This window comes from Periplaneta americana, chromosome 1 (genome assembly GCF_040183065.1).
Source record: "Periplaneta americana isolate PAMFEO1 chromosome 1, P.americana_PAMFEO1_priV1, whole genome shotgun sequence".
In the NCBI taxonomy this organism is placed as follows: Eukaryota; Metazoa; Arthropoda; class Insecta; order Blattodea; family Blattidae; genus Periplaneta; species Periplaneta americana.
In genome coordinates this window covers 27,721,107-27,741,099 of record NC_091117.1, presented here as the reverse complement: position 1 = coordinate 27,741,099, position 19,993 = coordinate 27,721,107, and the positions used below count along the sequence as shown (strand labels likewise).

General features: G+C 37.0%; 1 non-coding gene across 1 annotated transcript; it reads right to left on the bottom strand.

Moving 5' to 3' along the window:
• Positions 1 to 2,074: 2,074 nt before the first annotated feature.
• On the bottom strand, positions 2,075 to 2,146 carry TRNAY-AUA (transfer RNA tyrosine (anticodon AUA)). The gene has a single exon. It is a non-coding gene; the product is annotated as a tRNA-Tyr (tRNA).
• Positions 2,147 to 19,993: the final 17,847 nt, after the last annotated feature.

Below are 19,993 nucleotides of genomic sequence, written 5' to 3'. Positions count from 1 at the left end.
CCAAAAACACCTACAGAGACATCAACACAGACATGGAAATACTGCACATCCAACCAAAAAGCCAGAAACTCAACACACTAGAACAATATGAAATATACAGACACACGAAAACACACCCCAACGATATTCTCAACACACAACTCAATTACAAAACACATACACTCTTTGACTCTACACTACAAACGGACCCTCACAGGAAACAAGAGGCGCCAAGACCAACAACGACCAGTTCTGAAGATGACCCAAAATAGGTCGAAACATGTTAACAAGGTACGTTAAAATTGAACACAGGAAAGACTTATCATACATATTCCGAAGTGATAAAATGTTAAAAGTTGTGTAATCGAGATGTAAAATAAATTATAGTTTATTTAACGACGCTAGCAACTGGAGAGGTTATATCAACGTCGCCGGTGTGCCGGAATTTTGTCCCGCATGAGTTCTTTTACATGCCACTAAATCTATGGACATGAGCCTGTCGCATTTAAACACAATTAAATTCCATCGACCTCGGCCGGGATCGAACCCGCAACCTCGAGCATAGAAGGCCAGCATTGTACAAAGTATGCTATCGAGGCTGACTTGTCTTAAGAATGCTGAGTTCTTGTTTAAAAAGAGTATTTTGTGAAAATAATAAATTAAGATTTTCTGTGTAACTACTTTTCAAGAAGAATGATATTACGTTAGAAGACATATTCATGCATAATAGAACTTTCATAAAAATGATCTGAAACTACAACTCAGCAATCAATTTAATACTGTAGATAATCTATAAAAATGTGATGTTTCTGATTGACTGAACGACTGACTGATAGAATCACTGAAGCACTATCTATTAGCTGACTGATATTAAATGAGCAACCGTGTGAACAACTGTCTGAATAAATTACTGACTGTAAGAAGGAATGTTCAATTAATTGAAAAGTTTACTGTTTCAATGAATGAATTAATTAATGAACGGTGTTCAAGTGACTGACCATCTACCTAACAAACGACGGACAGACTGGGCAACTGATCGACTGTTGGATTTGCTTTTTCACTACCAGACTGTCTTATTAACTGATCGCATGCGAGTATGTATTATTTGAATGGCTCTTCAATATTAATCGACCGTCTAACTGATTAATTATAGTCGCGAAGCTGTTATTCCCGGCGTGACTCCTCCTCTTTGCTTACGTCTTAGGAAGTCAAGGCTCTATAAAGTCTAGGTAGGTAGTATCGTTCGCCATTTTTGTTCTTTCGTTGCTGAGCTACCAGACGAGGGATCTATTTGCCACACCGTTAAACATTATCATGTCGTAGTTCCTATGATAAGTCCCGCGCCGTGGCGTCGCGGTCTAAGGCATCCTGACTAGGACTCGCGTTACGGAATGCGCGCTGGTTCGAGTCCTCATGGGGGAAGAAATTTTCTCATGAAATTTCAGCCAGTGTATGGGACAGGTGCCCACCCAGCATCGTGATGCACTTGGGGAGCAACGATAGGTAGCGAAATCCGGTTGCGAATGCCAGCTATAACTGCTGGGGGGATCATCCTGCTGACCACACGATACCTCCATTCTGGTTGCATGATCGTCCACCTCTGCTTCGACATGTGGGCGTGAGGCCAGCAGCCGGCTGGTCGGTCTAGGCCCTTCACGGGCTGTAGCGCCACGGATTATTATTATTATTATTATTATTATTATTATTATTATTATAGCTCCTATGATAATAAATCAAACGCACTGTAATTCAGCAAATAATTGAGCGGCAAATAACGTCTTCGTGTGCTTCCTGCAAACGCCAACGAAAGAGCCAAAATGGCGGGCGATTATATTAAGTATCTATCTAGCCTTAGGAAATGCTTAACATCTTCATCAGCGAATCACAAGATGCACACGTTTAAATGTAGCCGACCTGCAACGTGATTGGCTGCCGGAAATTAGAGCGACGGGACTATAGTCTATTGCACTGAAGCCGTTTTAATGTTAAAAGTCACTTTAAAGTAATTTAATTTCATCTACCCCTCGGTTTTTTATTTGAAATATTACGACATGAATTATAATGATGAAGGATGGGTGAAGAGGAGAAAAATTCTCTCCGGTACCGGGACTCGAACCCGGGTTTTCAGCTCTATGTGCTGACGCTCTATCCACTAAGCCACACCGGATTTCAGTTCCGATGCCGGATTGAATATCTCAGTTTAAGCTCCACCTCTCAGTTTCCCTTTAGTGGCCAACCCTCATGCACTGTCACAGATGTGTGATAGTGGCACAATGTCCAACACACTAAAGGCTGGTTCACAATAAACCGGGAACGAGAACCAGAATGAAAACGAGAAGCAGAAGACGTGAATATGTAAATTTTTGATTCACAATAAACCGAGAACGTAGACGATTATGCATATCGATATGTATGTTAATAACGATATGTAAAGTCGATATTATGCATTCTGATGTTATTTGTGTATAATTGACCAAAGGCGTTCTCTCATGAGTACAAGGCAGCCAACATAAACACAGGTTAACCAACTTCGAAATTTTAACTGAAACATTTCATTAGGTACGGAAATATAAATATGCCCATGCATCTTTATTATTACAACCTATTTTAAGTCTACCATAACGTAAAATAATTAGAGCAGAAACATTTGTAATAGAACAAAAATGAACGCAACAGTAGTTATTGAATTGAAGCATGAATATGTAGTGTGTAATACAACCAGTACAGTAATAAAATATGATTCACTTACGATCGGTGTTCAAAGATGCAGCTATTGAAAGCCACGTATTCTCCTCCATTTTCTCATCTTTATACGAGGCGCGTCGCTTTATCGTAAACGTGAGGATTTTCCTCAAAACTCAATATTAGAATCTCATCAAATAAAACTTGCTCCATGATGCACAGCACAGAACAAAATAATGCATAGGTATGTCACGGTCTTCTTGCTACAAAATATACGACGACAAAATATTTTTTAGATGGCAATAGAATGAATCTAGTGGGCTGTGATCGGAAACGTGAACGCCAAAGTTGAAACTTGGCCAACTCTCCGTTCCCGATCCCGGGCTCCGGCAAGCTTTTCGTTAATTGTGAATGCTCACATTTAAATGTCCACATTTTAACAATTTTACCGTTTTCGTTTTCGTTCCGATTCTCGTTTCCGGTTTATTGTGAACCAGCCTTAATGGGAAACTGAGAGGTGGAACTTAAACTGAGAGGATTCAATCCGGCATCGGAACTGAAATCCGGTGTGGCTTAGTGGATAAAGCGTCAGCACGTAGAGCTGAAAACCCGGATTCGAGTCCCGGTGCCGGAGAGAATTTTTCTTCGCTCTACCCATCCTTGATCATATTATGATAACGCAGAATTCCTGCATATAAATATCATATGTACTTTGGTACGTCATGATAATATGAATTCTAATGGTAGCCGTGATTTAAAATATGCACATCAGACATTGCTGGCAGTACTTTCCTATCTGTAGGCTTTTCCCGGAACTGATGGCTTTACTGAGGTTTACAATATTTAAGAACTTTTACTGCATGAAATTGACGAAGTTTAGTTTTATTTGTGTGCTGAAATGTTGTTGTCGAGTTATCCACGTTCAGCTGAGTCACTGAATGACAACATAAATATTATGCAGAAGTTGATTTCGAAAGTGGTTTACAGAAAATGGGAAGAAACTTATAGTTGACGTTCTAAAAGCAGATGCGATTGTTTCTCCATCTTCTTTTTCGTATCACAGAACAATACGAACCAGCCGGATCTGCATTTCTTTCAGAATTAAACACACATTCCAATGCGTTCTTTGCGGTACGGAATTTCCCTTTTGGTGCTTTCAATTCGCAATAGTTGTCAACCTTAACCTGAAATAGAACTGCATTAACGCAATATTAGCAATTGTAACTATGTTAAAAAGCAATTCAAAGTAAACTGGTAGTCATGTTACTCCACATAATGTATATGACCGATCTTGAATTGTTTACACTCACGAATTTGCGAATTCTACATTTTCAAACGTTCGACTGAGAAATGCTGCAATATTGTCTACAGTCGTTAACATTGGTGAGAATATTAACTTCACTAATTAAAAAATCCTGCCGACCGTGGTGTAAATAAGGGATAAAATACCTTCTTTACTCTGCGTGGGCTCAAATTTCTGTCAAAGTATGAACTTTTGTTCGTAATCAATATGATGTGCTAGGTAGTCAAGACCAGCCTCTTGGTCTAGAACAGGGATGTTATGCTTCTATTACGTGTTGTGCTTCAATTTTGTTCCAGCAACAGCACGCGTTCAAACCTTACTTCCCCTGCTACCTCCCTCTGACCTGCAGTCTTATGTTAGACGTGATATGGGAAGTAAAAATTTAACCCTCCTACTATCATGGGGTCGTATAAGACCCTAAGTGCACAGTCAAAGTCGTGTATTTTTTTTACTTACAACTTACTTTGTATTATTTTCATCAGTGTTTGTATTTATTTTTTGTATTTATATGTGCTATCTGGTAGGATGGAAGAGAAGGCCTTATAGCCTTAATCCTGTCAGATTAAATAAATAAATAAATAAATAAATAATAAATAAATAAATAAAATAAACAAATAAATAAATAAGTAAATACATAAATAAATAAATACAAATGGCTTTTAAGGAACTCGCAGGTTCATTGCCGCCCTCACATAAGCCCGCCATCGGTCCCTATCCTGTGCAAGATTAATCCAGTCTCTATCATCATATCCCATCTCCCTCAAATCCATTTTAATATTATCCTCCCATCTACGTCTGGGCCTCCCCAAAGATCTTTTTCGCTCCGATCTCCCAACTAACACTCTATATGCATTTCTGGGTTCGCCCATACGTGCTACATGCCCTGCCCATCTCAAACGTCTGGATTTAATGTTCCTAATTATGTCAGGTGAAGAATACAATGCGTGAAGTTCTGCGTTGTGTAACGTTCTGTATTCTCCTGTAACTTCATCCCTCTTAACCCCAAATATTTTCCTAAGCACCTTATTCCCAAATACCCTTAACCTCTGTTCCTCTCTGAAAGTGGAGTGATATCATTCTACCTGTGGTGTACCGTGAAAGACTCGTGTATGGAAGGAAACTAGAACTCTTCTACAGCTGAAGGGTTACATTGAGGATGACTTCACCTTTTTGGACAAGAATACTAAGCTGTGTCTTCGTGTGTGTCTATAAAGACACCAACTATGTGTTAATGCAGAAGGAAAACAATGTGAACAGGAAAAGAAGTGAAATCATTTAAGTAACTATCATAAAACATAAATGTAATGTAAGGTATAAAGTGAATTTTTTCGCCATCCGGTTTGATTGAGTCATGTTATTTACAAGAGTTCGACCGTTCTGGCTACAGCATATTATTTCATATGGAAGGAGGGGGAAGGTAAAATAAATCCACTAGGAGCAGTAATGCTAGCCTTCGGGCTTCTCTTCCGTAACAAAAATGAAGGAGGTGTTCTGATCAAACCATGTACAACACTTCTGCCTACTAATTAAGAATCGCAGGATCAACTTAAAGATTAATAATAGGCTGATTTTTCCCCAATGCCTCTTCTTCCCGGCGCCTATGACCTCAATAATTGTGGTCTAAGAGAAACAGGTTTGTTAAGAACTGCACTTCTTTCCTCAAGCAACTTCGGATGGCATTCGGTAGGATTAGGAATACTGTGTCTGATTCTACTACAATAATGCTCTTAAGAGAAATATTTCTCAAACGGCACTTGCCAATCCTCCAGTGGATGACACTAGTACTGTTCTGTACCCGCAAAGAATACTAATTAATGTATTTCAACAAGTTAACAGGATCCGCCGTGGGCTGAAGTACACACGTGCTTGTTCAAGAAGCACGCACCTTTAACCTTTCTCCAATGGGCTCGTCTTGGCTTCACTTGCAAATATCTCCTTACAACCATTTCTTTCATTTATTAAAATGAAATCCTGTTACAATTATCTCATTGTCTTCAGCAAACATTTTACATCCAATCAACACAGTACAGTAATATTAATAACTAATACTGCGCAATGTAATGCCATGCAATGTAACAGAATACAATATAATGGTCCACACCTGTGGAGTAACGGTTAGCGCGTCTGGCTGCGAAACCAGGTGGCCCGGGTTCGATTCCCGGTCGGGGCAAGTTGCCTGATTGAGGTTTTTTCCGGGGTTTTCCCTCAACCCAATATGAGCAAATGCCGGGTAACTTTCGGTGCTGGACCCCGGACTCATTTCACCAGCATTATCATCTTCATCTCATTCAGACGTTAAATAACCTAAGATGTTGATAAAGCGTCGTAAAATAACCTACTAAAAATAAAGATATAATGTAATGTAATGCAATGCCAGACAATGTAATGTAAATTAATACAATGTAATATAATGTTAATGTGATGCAAAGTAACTATAGAGTGTATGTACGTATGTATTTTTTATTTTAGTAAGTTATTTTACGACGCTTTATCAACAGCTCAGGTTATTTAGCATCTGAATGAGATGAAGGTGATAATGCCGGTGAAATGAGTCCAGGATTCAGCACCGAAAGTTATCCAGCATTTGCTCATATTGGGTTGAGGGAAAACCCCGGAGAAAACCTCAACCAGGTAACTTGCCCCGACCGGGAATCGAACCCGGGCCACCTGGTTTCGCGGCCAGACGTGCTAACCGTTACTCCACAGGTGTGTGTATGTATGTATGTATGTATGTATGTATGTATGTATGTATGTATGTATGTATGTATGTATGTATGTATGTATGTACGTATGTATGTATGTATGTGTGTATGTATGTATGTATGTATGTATGTATGTATGTATGTATGTATGTATGATCATCATATACTAGCTCATGGTATAAAATCCCATGTATGTACTTTTACTGAAATTAAACTGGTGCCGCTTCTGTTCCTCTCCTTTGAAATGACTATTAAAGCTGGAAATATAACATACTTGAATGCATTATAATTACACAAGGTTGCTATCGAGTTCCCTGGAAATTCCTGTCATGGTTCATAGGTTATAAGTCAGAAGACAAAGCCATAAACTTACTTCTTGTTCAATGAAATAGACAATATATTTCACGTTATACAAGAGGGTATTAAATGACAGAATATTCTTTATACAGACCAGACGTAAAGACATCTTGAAAATTTTATTTCACTCATACTAATTGAAAAATAAACTTCTGAATCAAATGATGAACAAATAGAACATTAACAATTTGTTTTATGCCTCAGACTGCAAATTTTATTCAACAGATCACTCCCTGAATACTGGATATGGAAAAATCCGTCCAATAGTTTAGTAGAAATGGCTGTACATAGAATAGTACTGAAATTATTCTATTTCATGTACATCATTCCTTGATAAATTTACTCGTAGACATTGAATATGAACAAAATCCCTCTAATACAGGATGCAAAACTGGGGAAGAGAGCGGTGGAAGCATGGAGAAAGAGTTCGTTCCCCCGTCTTCACAATCCTCCGGCCTTCAATGACGTATCCGTGACTTTTCGCAAGCACACTGAATACACGTCTCTTCTCCCCCTACCATGTCCAATGACGCCTGGGGTGAGAGCAAGGGATGAGTTAAGTGTTCCGGTTTGTGAGATCTGCCACAATTGTACCACAGTTTTGCATCTCTGGTCTAATACATAGTAGAAATCTCTGTACATTACTGATATTATCATATATGATGTACATCATTTCCTGATAAATTGACTCGTATATACTGAATATGAACAAAATCCGTCCAATAGTTTAGTAGAAATCTCTGTACATTACTGAAATTATCATATATGATGTACATCATTTCCTGATAAATTGACTCGTATATACTGAATATGAACAAAATCCGTCCAATAGTTTAGTAGAAATCTCTGTACATTACTGAAATTATCATATATGATGTACATCATTTCCTGATAAATTGACTCGTATATACTGAATATGAACAAAATCCGTCCAATAATTTAGTAGAAATCGCTGTACATTACTGAAATTATCATATATGATGTACATCATTTCCTGATAAATTGACTCGTATATACTGAATATGAACAAAATCCGTCCAATAGTTTAGTAGAAATCGCTGTACATTACTGAAATTATCATATATGATGTACAACATTTCGTGATAAATTGACTCATATATACTGAATATGAACAAAATCCGTCCAATAGTTTAGTAGAAATCTCTGTACATTACTGAAATTATCATATATGATGTACATCATTTCCTGATAAATTGACTCGTATATATTGAATATGAACAAAATCCGTCCAATAGTTTAGTAGAAATCTCTGTACATTACTGAAATTATCATATATGATGTACATCATTTCCTGATAAATTGACTCGTATATATTGAATATGAACAAAATCCGTCCAATAGTTTAGTAGAAATCGCTGTACATTACTGAAATTATCATATATGATGTACATCATTTCCTGATAAATTGACTCGTATATATTGAATATGAACAAAATCCGTCCAATAGTTCAGTAGAAATCGCTGTACATAAACGAACGAAGAGACGACATGACGAAAACATCTTCTCGGCATTAGTGTTGCTGTGTTTCTGTGAAAAGCTCTAAATATTTTTTGCAGTATTGCAATAAAATAATTTGCTTATACAAGTATAATAATAAGATAATAACAAGTCAGATATGCACTTTCTATTAAACCCCACTGGATGGTCGTTGCCTTTTCCAGTATTTGAACACTCTGACGCAAGCGAATGACCGCAGGCAAAATGCAACGAAGAGTGAAGGTGCGTTCAATATTCTCACTGCGCTATGACAGGGATTTTGTACGAATATCACACATAAGTTGTTTATTTTATAATTTTTTTTCGTAGTTAACAGTGAAGCCATTCCATGTAGTAGTGCAAGAAAACTTAAATATTAAATTGATTAAAGACTCAGGAGACTTGAACTTACAATTTATTTGAAGTTTTGATTTCTGAAATATTTCTAAAATATCATGTAAATTAGATGTTTGTTATCATTACAAGAACCCGAATATTTAGGCACTTGTAATATACAAAGTAGGCAGGCAAAAGAGGCAATAAAAATAAAAAAGGCGCTGTAAATTTAAGAAAGGACATATTTATATCTTATCACTTATTTTATGCTCGACCATGCCTGATATGTAGTAATTATACACCTGGTAGTAGCCCTTTAATGCACCTCATTAAAGTACACCTATTCATTATAGTTCAGTTGTTCAGCCTATGAGAAATCACCATTGTAGCATTATAAAACCACAAGTATCGATTATTCTCGGATATGCAATCGAAAGACAACTAGCGAAACGTCACGGAGGCTGGAAATCCAATACTGTCGCAGAAGGTCATGTTCTGTTACTATAATAATTAGCGTTAATTGTAAATAATATTCAAATAAATTCAATTTGTCATCTCGTTTTTCAATTCTAAATCAATTTCCAGGTTATATCAAGATTAATGTTCATGTTATTCTCTAGATTACATCAAGGTCAATGATATTCGTTCCTCGGAAAAAATCAATACTTTCGCGTCTGCGCACATCTCACAATTTAGAAGGTCAGTTCCGCTCTTCACTTAGATAACCATAACATGAATACTTATGAATAATTTCAAGTTAGAAATATGGTCACTTGCGCTCGTTTCATAAACAAACATACTCGTGTCTTAATTACTACCATTATAGGCTCGTTGCACAATGTACTATTATGTGATATGTAACACACTTTGCACACTTATCAACATAACTGAGGCGTGTTCTGCCTCAAACAGTAAGCTTGGAGCGCAAGTGATCTGTTTACATTTTCCGGCCATTTCTGAGCATGATTATGCAATAGATTCAATTAGGCGAGCGTCAGTGCTGTCAGAATTCTGAAGCCCAGTTTCCCTTCAGATTGCTAGAAAACTCCCGTTCAGGCATAAAAAATCCCTCCCTTTTATCAAAATTAAATATTCAAAACAGGTTGTAATAACAGAAGACGTCAATTTAGTAATTATAGCAAGTGCGAGAGACAGTGTTTATTCCAAGAGAGAAGTATTATCACATTCTAGTATATACAGTCACGAAGCTTGAGTTGTGAGAGTGCTAGGAACAACAGACTGTGCAGGTACTATTTCGCATTGTCTGTAATGAGACGATATTAGCGATCCTAGTGGTTAGCAACTACCTATGGATGCATATTTACTACGTATTGAGCTTCGTGACTGTATATACTAGATTGTGGTATTATCATAATAATTATAATAATATGGTATTTAATTCTGTGTACTTTAAAAATATTGTTACAAAGTAAGAAAATCTTTATAGTCTTTTGCCAATACGACATATCTTTGCAGAAAATAAAAACATCGATTTAATATACGTACTATATTGCAATGCAAATAAAAATAGGCGTGCTCACCAACATACAGCAATCGCCCCAGAAATGTCCATTTCCACAATATTCAACAATTGCAGTAGGGGAGAGTCGGGTAGTATCGGACATCGGGTAATATCGGACAGTGAGTTTCTTTCATCTACCACACGATGATAGTACCTGATTGACATGGTTATGTTTCTGTGATGTCGCATACAGAAACGTAGCCATGTCATTCAGGTACTAGCATATGGTGGTAGATGAAAGAAACGCACTGTCCGATATTACCCGATGTCCGATACTACCCGACTCTCCCCTAACTTTTAAGTACCAATATTTTATTTTAATTTCTGCTGCACTGATATGTTCAATAATTCATTTATACTGGTTCTAACCAGCACCTGAATGCAAGATGTGAAAGCTGTTCGCTCTAAAAGTTTTTAGTTCTGTCCCTTTAAATTTTAGAAAATTCACTCATTTTTTGTAACAAAACTGCCACCATCCCGCAAAGTATCTAAAATTCCTTTTTGCGTGATTTTTCCTGCCATTTGACAGCAATGGCTTTCATGTGCAATTGGTCCACCTCTACCACTCCACCTACCAGCAAAAGTCTTAACGGAGTGAAGACAGAAAATCATATGAAAGAGTTAAGAAAATCAATTTAAAATCAACTCAGACATTTAGTTACATATTATAGTTAGCACATCCGTTCATGAGTCATGGATTTAATTGCAGCAAATAATGCTTGATTTACTTTACACTAAAACCTCAATGGCAAGTCGATTAACTCAAACATTAATAATTTATAAGACCCCAAGTTAATAAAACCGATTTCCCTTCTTTATATCTTAGAAATACACTCCTAAAGTCTTTCCTTTATTTTTTGAAAAACCTGTGTATTAGACAATTGGTGAACACAATTTATTTAGCAGAATGTATCGTAAAATATGAGTTCTATTAGTTAGTGTCTAATATGTACATTCTTGAAGGCGAGACAGATTAGAACTTCAGCTGTTGAAGTTTGTGATACGAACCGACGAAGGGATACTGGTATCTACCGAATTATACACTTTTATGTCTGTTTTAGGTTAGGATATATTACATAATGTGTTTTGTTGTGCCATTTTCATTTTAATATGTGTGTTCTTTTAGAGAGTGGTTGGATATAATCATAGGTGAGGGGAGTGAAACTTACAAAGCAGACCTTGTTTTAGATACAAAGCACGTACGGTCAGAAGACCCGTGCATTGGATTTTAGAGAAAATTATGATAATATAACATCTGTATGTATATATAATAATACATTTAGCTTCCCTTATGAGAAGGTTGCCAGATTTGACAAAGCGTATTACATATAATTTGGAAACACACCTAAAAGGTAAAATGAAATACATTTGAAACGGTTAGGGAATCGAATACCGGTATACAAAATATCAGAAAAATTTACACCTAAGTAGCGTTTGTGCTCATTTACAATTAGGAAAGGGGGAAAAAAATATCATTAGATATAGCGCGAGAAAAATAATAATACGGATTTATTGGGATTGATATCTAAACCAATTAACAGCCATCGGTTAAGATAACTTGAAATTTTCATTATCACTCCCATACAAATGATTTCTCAATATCTGAACCGATCCGTTGAGGGCACTAATGGCTATTTTCTTCACAATGCTGTGTGTTAGCCCCAGGTTTACTCAATAAATCCATCTATCTATCTTAATATGTATATTGAGAAAAAAGCATATGCCATGTAAATGACACGAATTTTTAATTCCAGCGCTTTAAATTTTTAATTACCCTTATCTTGACGTAGTAGAGCAGGTATGCTCATTCTCTGACTCCCGATTACGTTCTGAAATCACAACCTTCCAATGTAGAGCGTGCTGTTCCTCGTTCGAAGCTCGACGGATGGCTGCAGAAGGCAGTTCAAGTACTTAGTAAACGCACGAACAGTGCGGGACAACGACACAGTCAAAACCTTCTGCAAGCAAACGATCATTCCTTACAGTGTGGGAGGAAGACTATTTTTGTTTTACGTTCGGTGAAAACGTAAAGTGTTTACTATGTTGTAAGGTACTGTCAGGAATACGACTGAGCAACATAAAACTACATTATAGGCTCTCCTACCCAGAACATGCCGAAGTGACAGAGAAGCTGTTTTCTGTAATATGTATTCATATACCAACGTTGTTATTATTATTATTATTATTATTATTATTATTATTATTATTAGACCTATTATTATTACTATTATTATTGTTATTGTGGTGATTTTATACCAGCAAAAATAGATATTTTGATAAAATAATTTTTCAGGGGTGCAACGTGCACTATAGCTTCAAGAATTGAAAGCACTTCATGAAAGGCAGAACATTGAAGAGAGTCGAACAATTCAGAGTCTATGTTTTGGAGCAAGTTAGCCTATGTAGTATGTTGGGAATTAGCTAAGGCACTAAAACCCTTCACGGATGGTGAACTTGTAAAGAGATGTATGGTGCCTGAACAAAATATAGATAATTATGTCTCTGTACTGCAACAGCTCAAATGTGAATTCACAGAACATAGATTTAGTGATTTTAGACGTATGGATAGTGATATTGGTCTTTTTGTTAATCCTTTCATAGTAAATTTAGTACAATCCGTGAGAGTGCAGTTCCAGGACGAGTTAATTGATTTACTAAGTAACGTAGAATTCAGAACTAAATGCAGAGAATATGACTTGATAAGCATAGGATTATTTAAAAAATGAACAAAACGAAATATCCCAAGATGAGCTTATTCGTTGCCACTACCTTCGCCTCGACATATGTGTGCGAACAATTATTTTCGAGAATGAAGGTTGCTAAATCCAAACATAAGTACCGATTAACAGATGAGCATCTTTAGCGCACTGCAGTAAATTTGTTGGAAATAGATTCCCGATTACTTGCAGAAAAGAACGCAGATGTTGAATAGACCGCAATGTAGACTATATGGTGAAATATGAAAATGATATTATCTATGATATTATTATATCATAACTATATTAAATATAATAAATAGCGTAATAACTGAATATTGCAGTGTATACTCTTTCTTTTTTCAAATTCAGTTTATTATCCGTATTTGAAAGAGTGTAAGAACTATGCCACGGGCGGCGGTGCTGCAATGTAGTTGCGGAGCCCAGTCCGTACCCTGTGTGTGTTATGCAGTGCAGCATCATCCGTGTAATCGGGGCTTTTACAATTTTGAGCATACCTGTAGCAGAGCCTATCATAAGCGAAGTGGATAGCAGTGACGTAGCGTCAATGTAAGCTAAAAAGCTTAGCTTCCCCAGTTAATAATAATTTCATAATAAACCTGCAGTTTATGGACAAAATTATTTATTAATTTTAATACAATTTATATTTACGCGTTAAATATAGTGATGCGGCAGCTCAGGATGATTTGTGATGCAGCAGTAAACAAGAAGCCTGGACACACCAGCTTCCAAGCAGACAGGTTTCTTCTGTGTAATCCACCCCGCAGATTTTCCATCCCTTTCTAACTAAGCTACCCTAATCGCAAGGCTCGCAAAGAAGCTAGCTTTAACATTTAAAATAAGTGGTTTCCGAGTTATCCCTTTTCGTCAGTTGTTTTCAGTTGAAGTGTTAGTGTGCATTGTGGCTGATATAATAAATAATGAGTGAAATAACAGTTCCTGACACTAATTTACTTGAATTTTTTTTAGGACAATTGTATTATCAAAACTGACTTACGAACACAAGTGTGATTTAAAAAACAAATGACCGACTCCCTTGTTGTCAATGAAGGACACAACCAAACGACAGACGCATACTTACGTAATGATACCAATATTGTGATTTCTCTAAGTATGACAGGGAGTGAGCTAATGTTATACGTATACGTGTCTATTTGTTAGAGATATGTGTAAACCGTGAAATCGTATTTTATTACGTCTCATTTGAGGTCATGCCTTATTGGTGTTACTTACAATGTTCCAACCAATCTTCGACTGCTGACTTGAAATTGACTACTATTTATTTTAAGACTGTATTTTTGTAATACGTTTTCTCATATTGCATGAAAGACAACTTGAGTTAGCTTCCCCTGCTCAAAATTTCATGCTACGCCACTGGTGGATAGTAGGACAAGAAGAAACAGTAGTAATTATAAAACTTTACAATCCTGTCTACAGAGTAACAACAGTAGGTCGCCGGATTTTAAATGTCCGGAAAATAACACGAAAATAAACTGGCGAATGTTGGAAGTTTGCGTAACCCGAAATATCATGTGTTACGATCTTCCAGTTTTACGCGTTTTCGTTAGAGGAAGGGAAGCCGGTTACATGAACAATGTCAAGTTCCGTTTAAAAATTCACGCCATCACGGCACAAAAGCATTAAGGAAATCGAATTCTCCGTCAATCGCGATGTGAAAGTGTGAGCAATGCACATTAACAGCTTTGCTAAATTGGTGAAATAAACTCAGTTCCACCCAGGTTACACAACTCGCGATTTTTTAGAGGAAGAGCAATTAACACGTCACTCCATTGCTGTGCCGTACGAAGTTTGATTGTCGCTCTTATTCGTGGGGCAAAGTTAGGATTTATATGTTTTGATCACTGGACGCTCACTGAGTTAATGTGGGACCGGAACGTAGATGAAAGTGTGAGGGGACACACCGGGGAGCGGAGAAAGTTACGAAATAAGGCCTTCATGATTAGTTACTTCTGTAAACATCTCTAAGCTTATTATTTTGGAATAATTAAGTAGCAGAGGTCATGAGGGGTTGAGCTAAGGTAAGGTAATTCTTCATTTAACATTCCGCTTTTAAGTTATAAAGAAAGACGCACTTTTAAGTGTACGAGTATATGAAAGGAATGGAATAAAGCCCAACTACTTGCACTACTACTACTACTACTACTACTACTACTACTACTAGTAGTAGTAGTAGTAGTATTTATTTATTTAACCTGGTAGAGATAAGGCCGTCAGGCCTTCTCTGCCTCTCTACCAGGGGATTACAACTATAATATGAACAATAAAATTACAATTAATATTAAATTTACAATTACAATAAAAATTAAAGTACGACAAGATTACCTGATTACTGAAAGCTAGACATTTTATCATAGAAGTAAAGAACAAAGAATATTTTTGTATTTACTGAATTACAAATTAAGCCTAGAATAACAAAATTCTATAGTGATGAAATTACCTGATATTGAAATATTTTGTGATAGATTAAGAGAACTATTTACAAGAAACCATGTCTGAACGAGTCTCAATTACTGACCAAGTGCCTAGTAAGTTTGCGTTTGAATTCAATTTTATTTCGACAGTCCCTGATGCTAGCAGGTAACGAATTCCAGAGTCTTGGCAGGGCTATTGTGAAAGAGGATGAGTATGAGGAGGTGCGATGGGATGGTATTGTTAGTATTGTTTCATGGCGAGAGCGTGTGTTCAGATTGTGGTGGGAAGAAAGGTAAGCGAAGCGTGACGACAGGTACGAAGGAATAGAAGAATTCAAGATTTCGAAGAGAAGGAAGGACTCTATTTAAATACTAAGTATAGAATTGTAACGCTGCCATAGACTATAACAGAATATGAAATGACAGTGTATAATACAGTAGTTTTCCTAGTAGCATCGGCGTAATTTAGTGGTCAGAGCACTTGGTACGTAGAACCAGAGAACCAAGGACCCGGGTTCGATCCCCGGCGCCGGAGCGAATTTTTATCCTAAAATATTAAGTGTGAATATTACAGATAAATTCTGTAGGACAAATTAATATATCTATAATATTCTCTTAGCTAGCAGTGCATAATAACTGCGGATTCCCGGCCAACAAGTCCGCTCCTAGTATAATGGCAGTTGACATTGGATACACGTCAACATATATGCCTAACTTGGAGTCAGGCTACAAAGGGAAACATTGAAGGAGGAAGGTTCGATTCGGTGCTGTGGATTGAATTCGGCGTAGCTCAGTGGTCAGAGTGCTTGGTGCGTAGAACCAAGCGAATTTTTTTAACTTATAACCGGTTAACTTATATCTTACTTAAACGTATCAAATAGTAAATTTTTATCATTTTACCACGTAACTACATACGACTAATTCCTTTTTACAATCGATTTCAGCAGCCGACCATTAACACGGGAGAACCGATAGAGCCGGTTAACTTATATCTTACTTAAACGTATCAAATTCTTAATGTTTACTACCACTCGAACCACGCTGCGTACGATGTCTAGAGGCTCATCATTTCTCTCAATGCCCAAATCCTAAAACAATACCGCCTAAGTGCGTGAACTGTCAACAACAACATCCAGATAACTACAGAGGCTGTGAACACTATTTACAATTGAAGGAAAAACTCTCACGTGGTGTTCAGTTAAGACAAGAAAAACGGACTCATGTTCCAAAATCTTCGCAACCATTACTTCAACGCACAGAAGATTCTCAACATCAAGTAAATCCTTCAATGTATCAACCATCTACGTCAAAATTTCAAGCAAATTCTCGATCTAAGACGTATGCAAATGCAGTGAAAGGATCCTTTGAGCAGAGTCACCGTCGCCCTATAAGTCAACCTGCTCCAGAATCTTCCACTTCATCTCTCTTAACCGATCTACTCTCTAAGGTTATTCCGCACATTATCACTTTATTGACTCCATTACTTTATCTCTTCTCTGTCATCTTACTTCCAGAATGGCAGCAAATAATAACATTTCTATTCATCAACTCACTACAATCAATTGGAATGCTGATGGTATTAGAATGAAACGATCTTCTCTGATTGCCTTTTTGTCAACACATAATATTATGATAGCCTGCATCACAGAAACTCACCTTCTTCCAAACGAAGTCTTCACTGTTTCAGGATATAAAATATATAGATATGATAGGAATGCTTCAACTGCATCTGGTGGTGTTGCCATTTTAATTAAGCGAAATATTACACATCATCATGTCCTTCTTCCTTATACATCTGATATAGAAACAGTCGGAATCAAAATTAAGTGTCAAAATAACCATGATTTTGTTTTATTTTGTGCTTATAAGTCCCCAAAATATCTGCTAAATACTGCATACCTTGCTCTTTTATTTCCCTCAGTCGGTTCAACACTTCTTGTGAGCGATCTAAACTGTAAACACACATCATGGGGATGCAGAGTAACGAACCCAAATGGACATCGTCTTTACAACTGCATTAACAACCTTGGTCTCCATATTCTCGCACCAACTGAACCAACACACTATCCATATAATCCCGCCAATCTTCCCGATATTCTTGACATCGGAATTCAAAATAATATGCATTTACCAACTTATATTGCATCATTAACAGCACTTGATTCAGATCATTGTCCAGTTTTGATTACTTTCCAATTGTCTCCTAATGTAACACCTAAAGTGCAACGCCTTATTAATGGTTTTGTTGATTGGGATAAATTTCAGTTGACTCTAGACTCAATGCTAGTCACAGAATATAATCCACTAACAGCAACAGATATTGACAATGATGTTCAACATTTTACGGACACAATATGCTCATGTGTAAATTATTCTACAATGTGCTCCAAGCGGCCATTAACGCGCTACTACTTACCATCTTCCATACTCCAATTAATTAAGGAAAAGCATCGTATTCATAGACAATGGCAACGAGAGAGGCAACAATGACAGCGGAAGAAGCTGAATCATCTCATACGATTAGTCAAGACAAATCTTGAACAACATCGCCTGCAGTCATATCAGTCTTACTTATAATCTCTATCTGAAGCTGATAATACTCTGTGGTACGCTATTAGCGTATTCTACGCGAGCCAACAGTCATCCCGACACTTCAGTTAGACTCTCAAATAGCCACAGACACAGAGTCGAAATGTAACTTGCTTGCATCTCATTATCAACATGTATTCACCCCAAACGAGAATAAAAATGAACAGATTACCTCTGAGTTAGAAAAAGAACTTATAGAAAATATTAATAAACCGACTGTGCCAGAGAAAATTTCCTATACTACTCCACAAGAATTGTCTCACTTCATTCAAAGGCTTCCAAATAAAAAATCTCCAGGCCATGATCTTATACCCAACATTGTACTAAAGAAGCTCACCAACAAAGCTCTTACTTACTTGACGATAATTTTCAATGCTGCCCTTTTAATTGGGTACTTTCCTCGAGCCTGGAAGCTTGCTGAAATCATTGTTTTTCATAAGCCTAACAAACCTAAGCAGTTGCCATCAAGTTACCGACCTATTAGCTTACTGCCCACGCTATCGAAATTGTTTGAGAAGGTTATTCATTATCGCATTTGTAAATTTACGTTCCAAAACAAGATAATACCAGATTTTCAGTTTGGCTTTCGTCCAAAACATTCTACAACACACCAACTGCAAAGAGTCACTGAATCCATTATAAAAGGCTTTGAAGAAAAACAGTACACTGCCACTGTGTTTCTGGATATTGCCCAAGCATTTTATACTGTTTGGCATGATGGTTTAATGCTAAAATTATATAGAATTGGTTTTCCTGACAATCTCACACGCACCGTGAAAAGTTTTTTTATCTGAGCGTCAGTTCTCAGTACGTATAGATGGCATTAAATCAGCGCTTCGTCCAGTTTTAGCGGAGTACCACAAGGATCTATACTGTCACCACTTCTCTTCAATATCTTCACATATGACATTCCATGTTTACAACCGTCACACATAGCTATGTATGCTGACGATACAGTTCTCTTTTATTCTCATAGTAACCTAAATACTGCAATCAGCACTCTTCAGACATCCTTACAGGAGCTGTCTAAATGGTTCTCTGACTGGAGATTACTACTCAACATTACCAAGACAGAAGCTAAAATCTTCTTTTTAAGGCCTATTCATAATCCACCTCCTTTGGTTCTTCTAAATGAACAAGTTACATGGCTCTCTAGTCAAGAAGCTGTCAAATATTTGGGAATACTATTAGACACGAAACTTACATGGAATGCCCATATAACTCGCATTGTTACACTAACCTCTTCTAGAATTCGAAAATTATACCCTTTGGTTAATAGACGTTCACAAATTGGATTGGAGTGTTCAATGCTACTCTACACCTCGCTTGTACGACCTCTTTTAACTTATGCAGCGCCAGTGTGGGGGACTGCAAATAAGACACACATGCATCGCCTACAAGTTCTCCAGAACAAGTTCCTGCGTACTGAAACAAATGCCCCCTGGTTTGTAAGAAATCAACAACTGCATCAAGAATTGGGAATTCTTCCACTAGAACAGTACATCCATTCAATGTCAAAATCTTTCTTCAACAAACTTCCTGGTGTTCCTGGAGCTGTGACATATAACATTGGAGCAAGATCTTGTCAGCCATCTCGACTTAAAAGGAAACTCCCTCAAGACATCCTTCTTAGTGATACTGACGACTCTTCATAAATTTAACACAGAAAATCATCATATTTTTGTTCACATAATTCACAAAAATGTTTAATTAATTAATTTAAATTAATTAGAGGAGCCTTTAGAGCCAACCTCAGCATGATATTCTGCATGTGATATTCGATCATTTAACAGTGGTCTGTATAGCAAGTTTGCTGGTCGACCAATATTAAACATAAAAAAAAAAAAATGTTTACTATCACGTAAGTACATGCGAC